The 20903-nt window shown below is 33.4% G+C and overlaps 1 long non-coding RNA gene across 1 annotated transcript; it reads left to right on the forward strand.

The window, feature by feature from the left end:
- The first annotated feature begins 12593 nt into the window (after nucleotides 1-12593).
- LOC106122456 (uncharacterized) lies at nucleotides 12594-19601 on the forward strand. The gene is made up of 3 exons (XR_001228105.1): nucleotides 12594-12698; nucleotides 12965-13011; nucleotides 19536-19601. It is a non-coding gene; the product is annotated as an uncharacterized LOC106122456 (long non-coding RNA).
- The last annotated feature ends 1302 nt before the right edge of the window (nucleotides 19602-20903 follow it).

Genomic DNA, 20903 nt, shown 5'->3' on the forward strand with positions numbered 1-20903 from the left:
GGTTTATATTAAAGTTATTCACATTTTGAACCATATGAAGGGTTTCAAAGTGTTGGTGAAACGTGGCGTTTGGTAAGCGTTGGTGATGCAGTGTATTCAAATAGGTAATTAGTGTAGATTTATAATAATTAAGCTACATTAACAGATTTCCTTTTAGTTACAAATGATTTTACGTGCGGCAGTTAAGCTCGATTCTTTCATAAAATTAAGTACCTACAAGTATCACATTATGTTTGCATGATACATAACTAATTTTCTCTGTACTATATGACTTTTAGTATTGCACTATTATAATCTAATTATAAATATAGTGCACAAATGAAAGAAATAAAGACTTATAAAATGATTTTTCCTTCTTGCAGTAAAAGCGCACAGCACGCTTCTGATAGCGTCGATTCGACGATTCAATTTTTCCATGAAATCCTTTGTCCGATTCACGATATTTTCCAACTGCATTCAATATATTACTTACCTTGTCGATAATAATATTTATGATGTCTGTATTTGTACAAAGAACATGTTATTTACTGCATACCGTATGATTTGAGTTAATTTTATTTCAGTTTGATTCATATATCAAAAAGTAATGCTAATATTTGCATGGATGGATGTTTGATAGAAGGTATTTCCCGAACGGCTTCTTGGATCTCGCTGAAATTTAGCATAGACGTAGAACATAGCCTGGATGAATATATAGCGTATCAACATCTCAAAGGCCGGCAACGCATATCCGGGTCCTCTGATATTGCTAACGTCCATGGGCGTCATTGAACACCTTGGTGTTTCCGTTGCTCGTTTGCCCCCTTATTTTATAAAAAAAAAAAATATTAACTCAGCGCTGATGGAGTCACTGGCGACAGAACATTTGTGAAATACTAGCTGTTGCCCGCGACTCCGTCCGTGCGGAATTAAAGAGAAAGTTAACAAGTAGCTTATGTGTTCTTCTAGACTATGTTCTACATCTTAGCGGGGTCCATTCACAAGTAGTAAATAAGCTAAGTATGAACGATAGCAATTTAATTGGAAAACAAAAGAATTGCTGTAACCTCCGAAGATAACATCAGACTTTACCAGAGTTCGTCTTCGATCGATTCAACAAGACTGCAAAAAGAAAACTGCATTATCATTTCCAATTTAATTAGTCTCAGTTGGCTGAGTCTCGATCGATCGTCTTTCCTTTATACAATGTCTCGCAGACTCCGAGTCCTATTAAATTGTCTGCGTTAGGATTTTATCGCGTCCGTACTGGATGGAAACTATGGTGAAATTTAGCATTTGATATGAATTCAACGTTGTCACAACCATAGTTATATTAAACATTGTAAATGCCTTAAATTTTCTGGTAAAAAAACTTGTCATATAACTATATCGTAAGCTACTCTTCTTTTGAATTATCACATCGTTTAATACCACAATTCTGGCGCAAAAAAGTGAAATTCGTAATAGCCGCTATGTATGGAATTTTACGTTCATCGGATTACCTTATTTGTTAACGGATGGAAACGAGATATAGTCGTAATATAACCCATCATAGATGTGGTATACCCTGAACTTTCGGCGCTTTAAAATACTATGCGAATTACACTTAGGTCATAAAAGCAAATAATTAATCATAATCATTACCATTAATGCTATGCTACTATGATACAAACAATTAAGTTTGAATTACGTGCGCCATGGTCAGGGATAATTTAGCTAACTATGACGCATTATATTATACATAACTGTTTATGTATTATAATTTAACACATAAATTATCCAAACAATATCTGTTTCAATTATTCAATATAAATAGTTTATTACAATATATCATAGATACGATGCATGTTACATTTTCCTGAACAATACATAAATTAATCAAACTAAACACAATTTGTGTTCGGAATTTATGCAGCAAGGTAAATTACATAACAGTATTTCCTAACACTAAATAAATTAGTTTTCTGTCGAATGATTTAGCTATGTTTCGATACTATATACATGATTGAATGTACAATTATATTAATGTTAACACAAAATTTTAAGCGCAATTTGAGAGGTAAATAACGTGTCGCTTCGAAGTTATACGTGTGATTTCTTTCCTAAGAAGTAAATAGCATAATTATAAATAGCATTAATACGCCAAAATGATATCAGTAGATTTGTAGACTCAGAAATTGTTCATTTCTAATCAACTATATTGTATCGAAAATTATACGCGAGTGTTGAGATCAGACAATGACTCTTGCTTATCCAGATTCGTCTGTATTTGTAAAGCTAAAATAAATTAACCTAGAGAGATTTTATTACATTGGATATTTGTAAAGTTAATTACAAATCTGAAATGCATGAAAGCGCAAATGTGAACAAACAATCCGTGCGATTTTGTCGTCTACAACTGATATAAATAATCGTACTACGCTAAATATTACCCGAATCCTAAACACATAAACGGGGATGTCGGATGCCACTTTAAAAGGGAAAAATTTAATTGAAATTTCATGTTCCGTATACAGAAACATTGTTGGATTTTGAACGCTTATGTTCATGTAAAAGTAAATGAATTCTAAAGGTAGCTATAGACTAGAGTATTAACTTGTAACAGAACAAAACGCCACTCTATGATATGTTCTTGTGTATCACTCTTTCATGAACCAGACGTGCTTTGAAAACTGTGCTTTTAATTCGTGTTATACTATTCTTAAGAACGTTATATTACATAGAAATGCTAATGAAAATGCTCTAGTGTATAATCACCTTAACGTTTCGCGGAACGAGGCGAATATACGAGGTCGTATATTCGCCTCGTTCCGATATACACGTAACATTAAAATATGTTTACATTTATTATCTTATTTGTTGTTGTTATGATATTGAAAAGGTACACAATATTCCTTGTACTTGTAAAATATAAGATGTCACTTATATTTCACGAAGGACTTTGAACTTCATGTAACAAAGAAAAAAGCTGCCGATGAAGGACTTTTTATGTGATTTCTATCAGTGTAGATTTAATCAATTACATTTAGTATAGACGCGTCTCATTTTGTTACCCATTGTTATCGGCTGAAACACATCTTCTGCTAGACGCTATATACATCGTGTTATATACTAACATCAATTTCATTAAGATTATCATAAAAATATCAGAGGGAGTACAAAGACTGAATATAAGTGAAGAAAATAACCTCAATCCCCACGATATCAGCTTTAACGAAATTGACCATATTCACGACATACGATGCCTCATAAAGTGCCAGATATTGTTCTCACAACATCTTAAATGCTAATTTACATCAAACCCGGCCTATACATTCTTATTGTGTTGAAATAATTTCATTAAAACGCAAAAACGACAGGCGAATAAAAGCCTATCATTTTTTTCTTGTATACATGTGACGCCCGGAGCGAAAATGGCACGGTCCAAAATGGCGGGTGAAAGATCAATATGAGGCACCGAAAGCTTTCTCCTTCTCTATCTAACATGTTATATAAAATCTTCCATCTCTTTCTGGCGGTTAAACCCATCACAGCTACGATACGTCGTATGGCAGGTCAGATTTTCGTTGTGAATTTTCCACGAATCTTTGGAATTATAAATCTTTTAGAGTTCTATTATAACGACATGCCCGTTAAGCGATTACCGATTTGCGGTGAATGTGATTACCTCGGCTTTACGAGATAAGGTTTTAATACGAAAATTTTGATATTAAAATTATTTTACACAGTGCGAAGTTGCCATATGAAAATTTCACCCTGTAATTCCTTTTAACAAATTCATAATTTTTAAATACCTATTATTTAAGAATCTGTGAAACTGAATTAAATTTATTCCGCAGCTTTTTGGGATTTGGGTACATCAGAAAGAATTAGTCATAGAAGATTTCGTTATACAACCATGGCGACAAAAATGTTCGAGTTTAACTAAACAATTTCACTGCCTTTAAATAAATGGCTGAAAAGAGTAAGCTTAAAATCGTATTTTATAAACTCACATTGCAAAAAGATTTTATTAAAGAAGGTTTTCCGATAAGCCGTAATAAATGGATAGTTGAATAGAAAATATCGGCATTCTGCTAGCACTTGTTTATCGAGCCATTTATTTTTCAAATTTATGTGTTTGGAAATTTTATTGAACATAGAACGAACATTTTTATCCAGAAATTATCCTATAGATTGTCTCTTTTAGAACGGTTTTTAACTACAAATACATTATATGATATACTAGCTAACGCCTGTAACTACGTTCGCGCGAATTAAAAAAGCTTACTAAGTAGCCTATGTGTTCTTTCAGGCTGTGTTCTGCATCTGTGCCAAATTCCAACAAGATCCGTTCAGTTCCAAAGATACCTTGTAACAAACATCCATCCACCTAAAATTTCCCATTTATATATTAGTAAGATTATCCTAGTAGCTTGTTTTTTTTACGTTTTATAAGCTAGCGCTTGACCACGAATCCACCTGGTGAAGTGGAGATTTGGTCGAAAGATGGTACGCGCTAGCTTAGTATGTGCCTATTCACTCTACTTTTGAAGATCCCAATATCATATTTGGACGGAAAAACAGAGGCTGGCAACTTGTTCCAATCCTTTGCGGTACGCACAAGGAACGAATCTTTGAAAGGAAATTGTGTCTTTGGGAACAGGTTTTAAGTACAAATACATAAGACAATAATGTATTAATTTTTGACGGAAAACATTTAAAAAAAAATTGTTTTTGTTCTTAACCCCGCAAAAACAATCGAGTTATTGATATTTTTTTTTGAGACGTTGCATTAAACAGACGATCGAAAAGACAAAGAATCAGAGAAAATAAAATAAGTCTTTTTTTCAATAGGAGCGTTTATGTCTTTTGTAACGGAATATTAAGATTGTAGTTTTTAATGTAATTATATGATTTTTATAATCATATAATTTTGTGCGATATGTCAATAATAAATATTATTTTATGATGAACAAATAAAATCTAGCTTTTGATAGTAATTTTATATCTTTATTGACTGCAGTTAGCCGTTGGGTCTCCGATACGTTCGCTCGAACGAATGGCAAATTTATCACAGGTTCCTGGCCATTTCGACATCCGATTTTTAGATCCGAATCGAATTAATGCGAGGATTTGAAAATGTAACTTATTGGTTTTAATATTTAAATAGAAAACCATATCGCGCGTAAGTTCCATAAATATGGAAACATGGTAGAATAAATAAATCTCGTATTTTGATCTAGCCTTAATCAAGCTTGTTGAGAAGTCCTATTATTGTTTAATATGTACGAGAAAGAACTTATTTCTACCTCCAAATATTAATTTACTTGAATCTCGAAATTCGTTCAGAATGGTAGCGGTTCCTTACTATATAATACTGCGAAAAAACTTGTACCCAGTAAATGAATATCGCCCCATAATTCTTTCAGAAACACAACAAGTCAAAAAACAGAATTCCCTCGTTTCGTCATTCCGAACTGACGGAACACTTAACAAAAAGCTCCTCGAATCCCGCTGCGGGAATAAAAACAAGGGATGTTACGTTACGTATTATTAAACGTATCCATAATGTTATCTCGGATGTTATTTCGACTTTAATACGTTGCAATTTAGTTTGATTTTCATTAACATTTACATATATTTTGCGTCATTTGTAATGAAATAATATAGCCCTTGGAGGGGGATGAAAAAACTGAATTATTCGTGTACATTTCTCGCGACATGGTGGGTGTCTTGGGACCGGCAACAATTTCCTATTTGGACCGAACGTCAGATACCGTCATAAAAGTACACCATTCGCTGTAACGAAGTTGCGGTGTCGTGATTGTAAGACATGAAGATTTGTAGCAAGTGAGAACGATCGAGTAAGTACTTCACTTGAACAAGATTAGGGGAAAAGGTTTAGGCAATTTGTGCGAAAACATGTTTTCGTTTTATCATCAGTTTAATTAGACGTCAGCGTCGAAATCAGTTTCGAAATAATTTTTATTATCTAGAGATCGGAATCTAAAGATAATATATAATGTCGTTGAGAATTTTATCCACTATATAACAACAAACCACCAAAATTAATATACGAAAAATACATTCCGAAATAGATTCGATCGAAAAAAATCATTAGATTTAACATTATTTACTTTTTTAATTACTAAGCAAAATACTTCTCTTCGTGTTTTATTCTAAATTTGTGAAACTGAATATTGACACCAAAATTACCATGTCACGTTCCAGTCTAACTCCGAAAGTCTATGGGTGTATTGTTAACTGAGATTTACAATAACACCGACGTCGTTTGATCCTAAAAATATTATGTAACAATATTAAAGGATGGGGATAGAGGCGATGATGGCCGCAACAGTTTGGAAGGGTCGAGGAAAGATAAAAAGGGTGCGCGAAAGTGGACCAATATAGAGAAAGGTGACAGATCCCTCGCCCGGAATGGTGTTTCCAATATCCTGTAAGTTGGAATAGACACAACATGACGTTTATGCAATTTATTTATATTAAATCGTTTCATTTGCAGCTTTCCATAAATTTCATTTACTTTGTGCTATTATTTGTTTAATAATATATAACTTTCAACAATTCAAATATGACAAACAATAGTTCGATGAGTCTATTTAAAATAATACTTAAGATTAATATCAAGATAGTTGATTCCCTTAATGCAGCTGTTTTGTATCTCTAACCGAAATCTCTGTACAAAACATATCGTCATCTCTGTCATTATATTTGAAAAAAAAAGAGATAGCAATATATTTTAAACGGAGATTTTGGTGTAAAAAACTCACGGTAAATGCATTTAATGTTTTTTAATTCATGTATTCTTGTAATTCCTTCAAATGTTGGTGATATTAAATTTATTCATTCTTAATACTAATATTGCTATGTCATAACTGAACAAGGTGTATCCTTTTAAGCTTGTATTCTATGAGACCTTGCTTCAACAAAATTTATTCTCCCTATTTACGAATTTGAAATGGAAATGGATTTTGTTTGGAGATCATTTTCGTACATCGCTTTAGGAATGTTTTTGTCCCTCGTAGCCAGAAAGCTAGATTAATGGCTTATTTGTCAACGAAACAATTAGCGATTGCAATCGAAAACTACAAGGTCCAATTGTTTCAGACCACTAACAAAGGCAACTATGGCCAGGTTATGCTTTTATCAGACACCTCTGTTTTCCCGCCCTTATGGCTACAAATGGCTGCCGTATAATTATTATCGCTTTGATTTGTAGCTTTTGTACGGTTTGCAGAATATAAACGTTATCATTACGTGCCTCTATGACAATTATTGTTTCTTAAATATAACTAACTTGATGTACGCGAATGTGTGGTTTTTATTGGACTCCTTTATTGCTTTTTGTGTCAAGATTTCTTGATTTCCTAATCATTTCATGAGTAAAGTGTTATGTTGTATGTGTACTTCTGTTTGTTGGAATTAACACAAGAGAGAAAAAATAACATTTTTCCGCCAAAATATAACAATGTTCACAAAAGGAGAATTAACTTTATTTGACGATTTTCGCAATCTGACTAATAGTTTTTGTCGAATCATTCAGAGCTATAAGCACTCCTGTAAATATGGAGAGGCTATACGTAGTTATATTTTGTGCGTATTTGATTTTGGCCATTTTGGCAAAATGGTGGTGAGGATTTGATCTAATAAGAGATAGATTTAACTGTCAGTGTCTAACATCAACACTTTTAAGTCGGAACGAAGCAAAAGCTGCAAGCCGACTTATCCAGCTATTACTATAGAGATAATGTAATAAAGTACATATAAAACTAAGACTGATTTCTATTAAAAATTAACCTGTTTGACTTTTTTTTTGCAAACGGTGGCTGACGTTTGCCAGTGCGCTATTTCTGCATCAATTTAATGACGTTATAAATTCCGAGTTAAATTTGGTCTGGTCTGGCTTTACGAGGCGCGCTGTGTACTCTGGGAGGTTTTTATTCACAAACTTAATTAACGGATGGCCTGCGCTGCGCTCGTTGTGATCTAAATTTTATTGTTATGAACATCGTTTGAAATGAATAATCTTATTTTAATAATTTGTACTTTTGTAAGCAGAAGCGGCGCTGTTTGAAGGTTAAAATCTACATTATATTTTCGAATTTCTTTGTTTTCACTCGATGTAGACTTCAATATTAGAAGAACAAATAAGAAGAAGCTCACAGGAAATACGTGAAAAGATTAACATCTTTTTTAAAGTTCTGTACCTCGAAAGGAAGAAAACGGAACCCTTATAGGATCACTTCGTGGTCCACCCGTCTGTCTGTTAAGACCATTTTTCTCAGGAACGCGTCAAGGTATCAAGCTGGAATTTATTAATTTTGATAATAGCCTAAGAAGTTTTTACCCGGCGAATTTCATTCCGCCTAAGAGGCGACAAATGAGTAGGATTTTATAATGACATAAAAAAAATTCCAATTTAAACATGACTATATCCGTTCTTGAGTTATGTTATACTTTTTTAAATCCAAAAACATATAAATCAAAAAAGTTGGTCCAGCAGGTCTTGATTTATAAATGATATGACTAACACGACTCTGTTTTATGTATAATATATACATAGTTCTTCATGTCTTTTTAATCCTAAATTGTAGACAATCAAACTGTAAGTAAAATAAGGATCTTGAATTTATAGTAATATGTAATGATCAGTTACTTAAATATGCTTCGTAAGCTTGCTTTCAAGAGAAGTTATGAATCTTCGTGAACTGGGTAAAATTTTCACAATAAATTTTATATCAAAAGCAAGGACAAGATAAATTAAAACTTCAAAACCGAATCGATATCAAAAGGATGATAATGTTTTATAAAAGAGTCCAAAAAAGCACCGCATACTGGTCACACAACCCCGGGACCGCAACACACTCTCCGGGTTTAAAGGAAATTTCAACAATCATTGATGCTTGGGCTTAAAGGTGGACCTGGACTCAAAGCATTAGGGCCGCATTAGTCATGTGTACAATTAAAGGGAAAATAGCAAATTGTTTAGCACATATCCATGTATTGCTTAGCTTAACAGTCGAAGTTAAACTCTGGCAATTGTAAGATTTATCAGGTTGGTAGCGTAACGACGCTCTTGGTACATGTTAGCTGCCTAATGGCCGGGTACGGTTGCCCGATGAAATATGTATAATGGGACTGGATGGCCTTGCTACAGAATCAATATATCGGATGGAAGCTCTATCTAGGAGACTTGTACTTAAGCATCGAAAATTTACTGAGTTCCCGTGGGTTTCTCAGATTTAAATCCCCGTTTAAAACATATTGTTTCTGTTTTCTCAAAGATAAAAGACAGGAATTACAATATGTTTACAGATTTCAGTGTCACAAACCTACGCGGTTAGAAAATACTATAGAAATCTTAGGAAATATCCGTATTTTGAATGGGAAAACAATTACAGTATGCATTATGGCAAATTTTTTTATAGTTGACCTATTCCTGGTGCAATTTAAGAACAATTCTATTAACAAGTATTTGGGACTAATATATTTTAATTTAGAATTATCTGATAATTATTCTACGTAGTAACACTCCAATTACTCAGTTAAATAAAGCCTTAAAATTTTAAACGAGAATACAAACATTTCAATGCAGCAAACTTGAAGAAAATGGCCGCTGTTTCTGCAACCACATTTAATTTCAACAGTGGATAGTGTATAGTTGGTGCACTTCATACAAAATTAAAGCAAGACAGGCTACAGTACCAACTTGCATCGACGACGGGGATTACGCTTGCAATTCCAGTTACGGTACTATTCTGGCAACTCGAAGAAAGCTAGTATTATATACAAATATTATAGAAAAATGAAGCTTCTATTATGAAATAGGAATCCTTATTATGTGTACTCATCTCGATCAAAGAAATAATACATAAACATTGACGTCTTTAATTTTATTGTCCATTGTTAATATAAGTAAGGTTTAAAAGTTCTAAAAATTTATGAAATAACTGTAAGGTACAGTTGGATTGTGGCCAATAATTAGGTTATACGATATTTTCAGAGTATCAGATATTCAGATTTTTAGACTATTTTTACTTTTAGAAAGTAAGACGTGAAGAAGTCCTTATAAGTTGCCTATAACTTGAATAAAACAAAAGGCAGTCTATTTCATCAAGTTTCCAGAATAAGTACACTAGACTTGGAATCATACCAACAAACTGCGACACAGTGTAATTAACATGTTAATAATAAAACTTACAGTTGTGTAAACTTCTAAACGATGTGGAGAACTTTACAAATACATGTTTCGTTACTATCGCATTATTATTTTAGTTTTAGACTCTTAGTACAAAAGGAAATATTTCAACTTAAACAAAGGACAACGGCAGATGGATTTCCTACATGTTCTGTGAAAAAAACAGAGAAAGCAATTTGTTATCGTTAAGTGTTAGGCCAGTTTAGTTGTTAACCACCTAGAAACTTCACATCGATACTGGCATCATAATTTGTGGTCAACTATAACCTTTGTGGTTCTCTTACGATAGTAATATTCGACACTGGCTCTATGAGCGAGCTGCTGAGCCAAGTCATATGTTAGTCTGGTCGTGTACTAACTACCTATATTTGCTAGAACATTCGTAATCGAATAATGACTAAATTATGCATTTAAACCTTGCAATTGACATATGCTTCAACAGTATATAAATACTGTTTAAAAAGATACCGGTCTTTAACAAAAAAAAGTAGGCGAGCTAGATTAAAATCATGGCAACCTCACCTCAAATCTCAGTTTATTGGAGATATTTTATTTAAGAACTAGTGCTTATAAGTCAAACTTATAGGAATTTATATTTGTAGATAAATATGTTGCTAAAATATCATTATTAAGTTTCTCACAAAACATAATTTTTGTCCCCAGCAATCACCATCAGCTCACTATACGTCCCCACCGAGGGGCTCGGAGCCTACCCTAAGTTAAGGGTGATTAGGCCATAGTCAACCACGCTGGCCAAGTGCGGGTTGGTCCCCAGCAATGTTCACCAGAAACTGAAAAACAGTTCGTTGTGAGGAATTACTTTTGCTAATCAAATTGTGAGCTGTATTTATGTGGTAAGCGATAACTACCTCATAATTGACTAAAATTATTTACAACTAGAGAAAAAATATTTTAACTTTGAAATAACTTAATGTGATACTACTGAGACAAGACTCTAAAAACAACGATTTTCTAATTTAAATGAAAACAGCAATTGGATTACTTAATAATTTTCATGTTTCAAATTTAATGTAACTTCCTACGGTTACCTATTCTGTGTTCTCTGGGTTTTTTGACGGCGTTAGAGATTTATCAAGGCTCTGGCCTGACCGTCAGTTAATCCTGACAATATGTTGTTATGAGTGACTGCTACATAATGAATTTACGTCGGTTAGACGTGCTCTAGGTGCGATCCTGACTCGTGTATTAATCCTACGGGATATAACCCGGCTTTAGTTATGCTTGCTACGTTGGTTAGTAAATTTCCCAGATATGTCTCTTCTTATATAGCCAAGGATATTGCATAGTTTTTATTACTCGTTCATAAATCTTTCTTGCTCTAGTTGAGGCTGTGCAAATTAGTTTTTCGCAACTTCTTCTTATCTATTTTTTCTTCCTTTTGTTAAATTTTCACTAAATATTTTTGAAAACTTTAAACTAAATGTTAACAGCATTTATGTAGACGAACATTTGAGGTAATTTCTGACAAATTAAATGAGTTGCATTAATGTAGCAGACATACCAAATTAGCTATGAAAGTAAGTTTTTAGCAAAACGGCTTCCCGTTGTCAATCTACAATTAACATCGAATTGTACAGAGCTGTGTACATGGTAACAATAAACAAAAAAAATTGAATACAATTTCCTTGGAAACATCTTGCTTCGCAGATAATGTAATGAGGGTAGATTCAATTATCTCACGCTCTTTCGTTTCTCTCGTTTTTTGCTATGAGGTTCGAGTAAGTAGAAATTTCGATAAAAGCAGCAATGGATTCTGCACATTTGTAGCGCCGTACATTGCTGATTTGTACCGCGAAGCGTGTCCGACAGTATCGAGCTTCGCTCGCTCTGCACCCCGCACCCTACACCCCGCACCACGCACCCCACACCCCGCACCCTACACCCCGAACCCTGCACCCTGCACCCTGCCCCCCGCACCCTACACCCCGCACCCTACACCCCGCACCCCGCACCCCGCACCATACACCACGCACCCCGCACCCCACACCCCGCACCCCGCACCCTGCACCCTGCACCCCTAGCCCGGCGGCGCGGTGACGCGACGGCAGTGCGAGAGAGCTGGCGACGTCTATTCAAATATCCCCTATCTCTTCACGCCGCTCCCCACCGTCAGCGCCTCGCAGTCTCCTTTCATATTTTGCGCTTCTATTCTGCGCAGCATCCCCGGGTACCAAAACGCTATCGGCAGACATCAAAATAGCTCAAGTCTCGTGGCAGCCAACCAATTTCAAACCCTAACTCGTAGCGATATGGTCTAGTTTCTTTTGCAGAATGTGTGCAAAGTTAAGGTTTAAGCGAAAGATCGATCTCGCCACCCGATACTCGGTATAGGGGTAGAGATCCAGTACAAGTAGCGTGTTAGGGCGCGGCTCGCCGCAAAGTTAGACGCGATCGAGCCGTGGCCGAAAACGACACCTCTAGTCCTCACTCTGCAGAAAATTTTAATTCCAAATTCAAGATATCTGAGCAAAGGCAAGAGGACGAAGATTTTAACAAGGTAAGTGCTAGCAACGCTTATTTTTAATAAAACACCTCGTTTTTTGAAACACGGGGAACATTTTATCAAAATTTTATTGCGTCGATAACTCCCTTCTGCGCCTCGTGTCTAGCCGTTCCGCGCCGCCTGACATGCGCAAACAGTATTGACGTGTCGTATCAATACTGTTTTCACTCCTCTTATGCTACTCTCAATTTACGTTTGATATTTTAACAGTGTAGAATTATGTTATGAACGGGAATTAATATTGAAATGTGCTTTCACAGACAAGGTGCGGCCGGTGGGTGGCTTCGGGTGCAAAGCAGTCTTATGGGTAATGTATGAATTTTATTATTTCTGAGCTTTTTTATATGCAATATTTCTGTTTTATGATTTAAAAGCGAAATTAAATTTTTTTCTGGTATTTTATTTATGTACCGGAAAAAATAATACATGCGTCTTTGTTCCTATTTATATTTTTTAATTTATTTTTATTTGCGAATTAATTTATGTTTTAGACTGCATTAATACAGAACAAAAATGACGCAAAGGGTATAAAATTGAAAAAATAACATCGGTTTTCGTTACATAAACCAACTTTTCTCATTTTTTTCCTTCTCTTAAAAGCGTAGTACGATGACTTTATAATTTATGAGGTAATCGATTTATGGGACAAAGAAAATGTTACAATCTTCATTATTTAAAGTTAACTTCAATAAAAGTAAAAGACACCTTCAATTCCATGATACATTATAAAATTTAACCTGAATAACCTAAAATTTAATTTAAAAAAATAAAAAATCTCCGATTGGTAGGCTCTCAAATAAGAAATAGCGCCACCTAATGGCTGAATTTCAAATCATAGATTTTTAACATTAAATAATATATAGAGTATAAATGTTACGTGACACATGTAACATTTGTTTTAATATATACCAAAGAATACTTTAACAGTAACAATAACGTAACCTTTAATAAAAAAAAGAAATCGAAAAACCCGACTGACTGGATCTTATGAACAGCGCCATCTAGAATCTGACCCCACCTAACTGAATCGAATTGTCAGGGATGAAATAGCGCCATCTATTGGCTGCATTTAACACAACGATGTTCGAGATTTTGCACCATCCCGAACTCTTTCGTGAATGTATTGATCCTTGGTATTTGCAAAAAGATGTTGCATCTGTTAACTTTGGCGTCTAATTCTTTTGCCTTTCAACAAGACTTTCGTACTTCATATTTCCTAACTATTCGGATTTATCTTATTATACAATTAATAAAATCCTAAATACTTTAAATTAAATTTGTTCTTAATATGCGAAAAAAAGACTAGTCATAATTAAGTAAGCTTGTAAGCTGATATTAATACTCGAAATTATTCTAATTAACATAAATTTTACTATTTCCGTGCAAATCATTTTTACGATAATGAACTGGCAGTTTTGTCAGCAATTCATTACACCAGGCCGTCGGGCCAAGATTAATTCTCATACCAATACAACCATCCCTCTCTCTCACATAACTTAAACAGTTCCATCCTTCTCTTTCATTCAAGGTAAGTAGTTAACTCTCCAGCGACGCCTGACGTATTTCAACCAATTTACTACACTGGCGTAAATAAGCCTCAGGGGATGTTTTTGCTTATAGAGAGCCATAGAGGCTAACAATAAGATAAATCAATTTTCCTTAGCGAGGAAAACGATGCGCTCATTAGGAGATTAAGTGAAACATTGCTTCAATTCTTGTCAATAAAAATATGATAGAAATATTTGTGTACATTTTTCTTAATTTACGTATATTTACGTTTGTTTTTTTTATTATTACATATTTTGAGATAAAAATGGCCTTAACTAAATCTGAGTCTGAAAATATTAATTGTTATATTTGAAAAATTTTGAATTTCGTCTGTTTAGAATATTTTTAGAAATATTTTAAACGAAGATTATTTTTTACAAATACAGTGGTAAATCTTTTTTTTCATAATGATTTAACCAATGTTAGATATATCTTGATATTATGTACTTGAGACGTAATATACCTGGCATATGGTGTAAAATTCATGTTTTAATTTAAAACCGTTGTGGAAATTTTAACTTCTCCACGATATTAATAGTTACGGTACCCTAATAAACATAATAGTTAAAACTTATTATCATAGTTAAGCATAAATACTGTTAGGAAGATGGTAATTTCCTTTAGAAATTTTGCGCAGTACTCATACCCAAAAATAATCCGAAATATCATAACCCAAGTTTATTACTCGATGGCAAGTTAAAATTTTATCACCCCGAGAACGTAAAATTTGAGTCAACATTAGGGGGCCAACGACGAAAATGAAAATGAATAACTAATGATTATCCTGCTTAAGTCTCGCCTACAAACTTTTATTACCCGACTAAATTCAAGATGCCCTTTATCTCCAATTCCATTTGTTATAACTTAAATGAAAATTAGTCTTTAATCTTTGAACATTTGATTTATTTAAGTCGTAAATTATGAACATTATCTTATCAAGTTTCCAACGTCTATTTAAAAGAAGTAAATAACTATATTCATTTATCCTTTATTAAAAGACAACTTTTTAAGAAAATAACTTTATTTGGGTACCATACACCCTTGAAACCATTATAACTTTTTAAAAATAAAAATAATAAAAGCTGTATTGCGACACAAATTTTTATATAATTTGTATTTTGGGTAGAACATAGGGCAATGGCTCTTGAACTATGTTACTCTTGAACAATGTTGCCCTGTGTTTCAGGAGCCATTAGTTACTCGCACGTCTTGAATTTTGTAAAACATATAGGAGATAGAAAAACATGGTAAATGGGTATTTTTCTCAGATAATTCGGAGTAGAAAGTACTCGTGACTTATTTCTTTAACACAAAACCAACAAATCAGTATTAATGGGTATTTCTGAACAAAATGAGCAATAACACGAAAGTCATTCATTACATTCTTCGCTGCACACGAACAGCTGAAATAACTTAGGAAAAAACAAAAAAAGTTTAATTAAATTAGTTCTTGCAGAAATACGGGCGCAGTTACCTTCTTATTTTTACAATAAGTTTTTGTTTTAAGGCAATTAAGACGCGAGGCTAGAGTTTGCTGTTTAGTGTAACTTCGATATTTTTAATGAAATGCAGTAGACATCTAACATATTATAATGTTTCTTTATTGACCTAAGTAGGAATTTAATAATCGAAACAAATTGTTAAATTGACTTTGTTATGATTTAGTGTCTTGTCGCTGAAGCTAGGAACTAGGTAAAAATGAGAAATACAAATTTATTTTATTGATTTGCATATATAGCGAGCATGTCATATTTTAGGGGGATTTTGGATATTAGCTATTGGCATCTTCTCAAACTTTTCGAATTTTATTACAGAAATCCAATAATCTTGCCAACAACAATGGGTATTTAAATATAGTTTCTTGCATTTTATTTTTCCACATTAGGTTTCAACATCAATTCTTGTTAATAATTTGTTCTTGCCCGATACACAATACGTTAGTTAGCTTTCTAGAGTTATATATGTCGCTTTTCTGGATTTAAGCTGCGACTCACGTCCCAACCCCTCGCACAACGCGCCGCCATTTTGGTATACAAATTAATGTTAGCTCTCTGGAGATATAGATGTCGCTTCACTAGATTTATGCTCAGCTTCACGACCCAACCCTTCGCACATCGCGCCGCCATTTTGTTTCAACACGCGGATTAAAATGTAATAAACCAAACTCGGAAAGCTAGTAATTATTACAGAGCTTATGGGATTTTACTTAGAGACTATTTGATATAATTACTTTGATTTACGTCGAGAATTTCATCAACAATTCGCTTGGGTGATAAAATTAAAATGATACTTTAGTGCCAGTTTACTTTTAAAAACGAGACCACATACCCGATTTAATTCGAAATAAGAAAAAGATTTTTTGATTTTTCAAGTTATTAGTTTAATTAACAAACGTTTTATTATTATTTAAAACATCGCAGATTAATTCGCGATCTCTCTTCTCGATTCCATTTCTCTTTCCTTTCTGTTTTAGTTTCAAATAAGGGAAATGGACGATATGCAAATGCAATTTATCCTAATAGCTTCAAGTAACAAAAGCTGACGTCTAAATGCTGGAGCTCAGACTACATTTAAATTGCTACATTACATTGAACTATCTCAACTTGCTTTTACATTTACATTTTAAATACATTTCCTTTGCTCTTAAGCTAATTAAAACTGCGCACTATGAAAAAAACTCATATCTTGTCTAAGACTCGAAAACTTAAAGTAATTGTTGTAAACATGAAATGTTCAAATGTTCATTGTTTAGGAATAATAAAGACACCATGAACAGACAAAAAACTTTGCTTCTCTATTAGTAGAGGTTGACTTTCAAACTCATACACCAGTTGTGTTTTGTTACACAACGAATTGTGATCCCGCATATACTTTTTAAGAACCCTAATAAATATATTAATCTAGTATGTTTTAGACATTATTTTTAGTAGTAGTAGAAATTCACAATTACCTTACTACGAGTATATAAAGTTTAATTAGTTGAACGTTTTATTACAGCTGTAAACCCACTAGAGTTTATACAACAATGTTTAATGTTGCATCTAATGGGTGTAGTTAATGTTGGCACACTGCACATATACTGCAGTCTGGCGCTAAATTAAGTTGAAACAGCCTGGACTATGTACTACAAAATACATTACATCGGTACAGTCGCTTCCAGAACTGTAATTACGGGAAAACTTGCGCAATTTGTAACGCAACTGTACTGCTATAATAAATTAAAATAGATAATAGCATTTTCAGACATTCCAACTGGCACTTACGTATAAAAAGTTAACTTAAATACATTTTATTTTTTCTTTTTATTTGCAATTTAACATTTTTATTATAACCAACGATGTTATAGTCGAGTTCTACGTTTGCTTTTTTTAACATTAATTTTCACCCCGTGTCCGACACTTGTGCCATTCTCTTTGTTAAATGAAATTATTTCCAAGTTTTCTTTGCTGGTTGAACTTTTTAGATCTTTTAATTAACGGCTAAGAGTTGTAATGCAGTTATCAGCTAATTTACACGTCTTTTAAAGCACGGTAAACAAAAATAGCAACGTTTTTGACAATTTTCTCGTTATTTTTCTTGCTTGATGAAATAGAGATGATAGAATGCGATGGGACAGCATTTCGGGCTTTTTCGATTTTTAGTATTCGTATTAATAGATAAAGGTACATCTCTTCACACTTTATACCCATCCATCCATCCAAAGTATGTCATAAATAAAAAGGTTATCTTTCCATGATTATAAAATTAAATCGTAAACTGAAAAAATCTTGTTCAAGAGATAGTAATTTTTCCCCTTTTATATTTAAGAATACAAGTATAGTATAGGCAATACTAAAAAATACTTTCAGAAACATGTTGCCATCTCTTTCTTACTTCTTGAATAATCTGAGATAAAAGACATGTTATCTACGGTTGCTTTTAGTGGAAACTCAAAGTTTACAACAGTATCACAATGATGTGTACCAAAAATATTTACGGGCAGTAAAAGATTTTACTGCAAACGCGTTTATGACCACGCCCTGTATCGATCGTAATATGCAAAACGTGTTGTACATAAATCTCGTGTAATACTGGATCGCAGCCAAGCGACTACAGCCCTAAGCATTTAGATCTCACTAATATTCATATATTCCAAACTCCATTTAGCTAATATAAAACAGATTATGTCACTCGCTATATACCATGCTCGCTTTATATAAGCCAGCCATTTACAGTAACTGGTTTTATATATAGTAGGACCTCCTTAATACAATATCGCTTTCAACAAAGTATTACACATGGCAACCAACACTATACAGGTCGGAAATAATTTCAACTATTGCCATTATTTTTTTAGAATTAACACTAAAGAAACGAAACAAAATTTAAATCACCACACAAACTTATATCTTAAGCTAAAGTCTAAAGTTAGCTCGTTAGGTGAATTATTAAGAGGAAAGTTTTGTAAATGGTCAGCTTAATGTAGGCCCGAATGTATGAACTATTTACTACGGAAACGGGATATTATAGATAGCTTAATGCGACTTGTACGTTTTCATTTTAGGCCTTCAAATTGTCTAAGTTAAAATATAATTCCTTATCATTAATTCTTTATTTAAATCTAGGACTGGCAAGTAAAGCTCAGCGATTAGTCCAATAACTTAGGGCAGGCTCCGAGCCCCTCAATGGGGACATATAGTGAGCTGATGATGATGATTATTCCAATCACTTAAGATCTATGTCAATAATCTTAGTAATATCGGTTCTATTTTATCATGACGTTGGATATTTTAGAAATTTACATTAAAGGGATACACTTCTTTTTGTTTTTCAAATAAATATAATAATAATTTTACATAAAAAGAACATTAGTAAACAATATTTCAATAGTCCCACTCACCCTGATGAAGGGCCCCCGATGGGCTCGAAAAGAGTCGGTGCCACCACCGGACGAATATACGTGAGTGTTTAACCGTTTTTAAATAAGTTTATTATAATATCTCACGAAAGTTTGAATAATTAAATATTTTAATATTTATCGTTAACGTTAACTCATATTTCATCTGAATATTGTAAAAACTTTCACATATTTATTTATCCGACATCGGCAACATTTTAATTTCACAGCGCTCGTTCGCTTCGGTATTTTATTAAACTTGTTCAAGCTTTATAAAATTTATGTGCACCGCTCAGACGGAACCGAAGATATATTGCTTTCGCGTAAAATATGGGACGGCTGAAATAAAAGTTATATTTGTTTCAGTCGCCATATTGTAATGTAACATTTGCGATTGAACATTTCAGGAGCGACCCGGGGGAAAACAACGAATATGATTAAATTGGTAAGCAAAGAAAACATCTTTAAGGTAAGTATTATTTTTACATCTTTTTTTAAAGGATAAGGGGGCACCGAGCTGTTCGTCGCCTTCTGTTGCCCCGACACACATGGACATTGCAACAACAGAGGAACTGCATTTGCGTTGACATACTTTAAAGAAGTATTTCATTTGTTCTATTCAATTATTTGGTTGTTGAATATAAAAATTATAATAAAGACCTATATCAAGAAGACTAAAGGAACAATATGGCTTATATTAACTAGATTTGATTACGCTGTAAAAATAAATTTTGAAGATTATTGTCCTAAAGACATTAACGCGTTTAAAATTCTATTCAGGAGTTTAATTCCTAAGTAAAATATGGCTACTTTAACAATAAAGTATATAAAAATCGTGAAGTATTTTATATAAAAGGAAAGACCTCGCCACATCTTTCAAGCGCTCTGTTTGAGTGGAATGAGATATCTCTATCTTTATTATACGTAATATTTCAAAGTGGCTTCAATAGAGAATAGAATCTTCGCGTGTTAGTCGTTGAGTTGTGGCGAAATCTTTTATATACGTTCCGCGGAAATCCATCACTGACAGCTAGGGATTACCCGATGTCGATAAAATTCACGATGTTTTTCAGATCGCAGCAAATAAATCTTTTGAACTTAAGTCTCAGATGATTATACTCTTTTTCAATTTTACACTTTAGAATTTACTTAAGTGTAGTGAACACGACATTTGTACAGATTCAATTCTAATAAGTACTTTAAACATTTTGAGTCAATAAGGCAGCTATATCTATTTATCTAAACTTTTAACTAGATCGTTACATAGGTTTTGGTATGTCCATTATACTAGTCTCTAATACATTAGACCGTACGTTGAAATCGTAATTACTAACATTCAAAGTAATTATTTAAGTAAACTCCTTACTTCCTTATTTTCTAATTTTGTGCCTGGTGACGTCATTACTTCGATATTTTAAAACATCGATATCGATAGGTACCAACATCGACATGTAACAACTCTAAAATTGTTCTTACCCAGAGAATCTTGTTTGACGGCGTGCAAGATTAATGATAGCAGGACGACACTATACAAAGCCTGGGGGTGGTAAATGGGGGGATGAGTCGAGGATTTAGTTCATCCCCCGCACCAGTAATGCTCCATTTATCTATTTCAACTAATTGCTTGTAGATTTCGAGTTTAATTCTATAACAATACGGGATTTATTAATGTGATTCAATTAAGCGATGCTTAAACTGTGTATGTGCTTATAAATTAGCGCAATGACGTAATTAATTACATTTGTACTTGAACAATGTGAGTCGTCATTTAACGT

Source organism: Papilio xuthus, unplaced genomic scaffold, assembly GCF_000836235.2.
Source record: "Papilio xuthus unplaced genomic scaffold, Pxut_1.1 DF826923.1, whole genome shotgun sequence".
Lineage (NCBI taxonomy): Eukaryota > Metazoa > Arthropoda > Insecta > Lepidoptera > Papilionidae > Papilio > Papilio xuthus.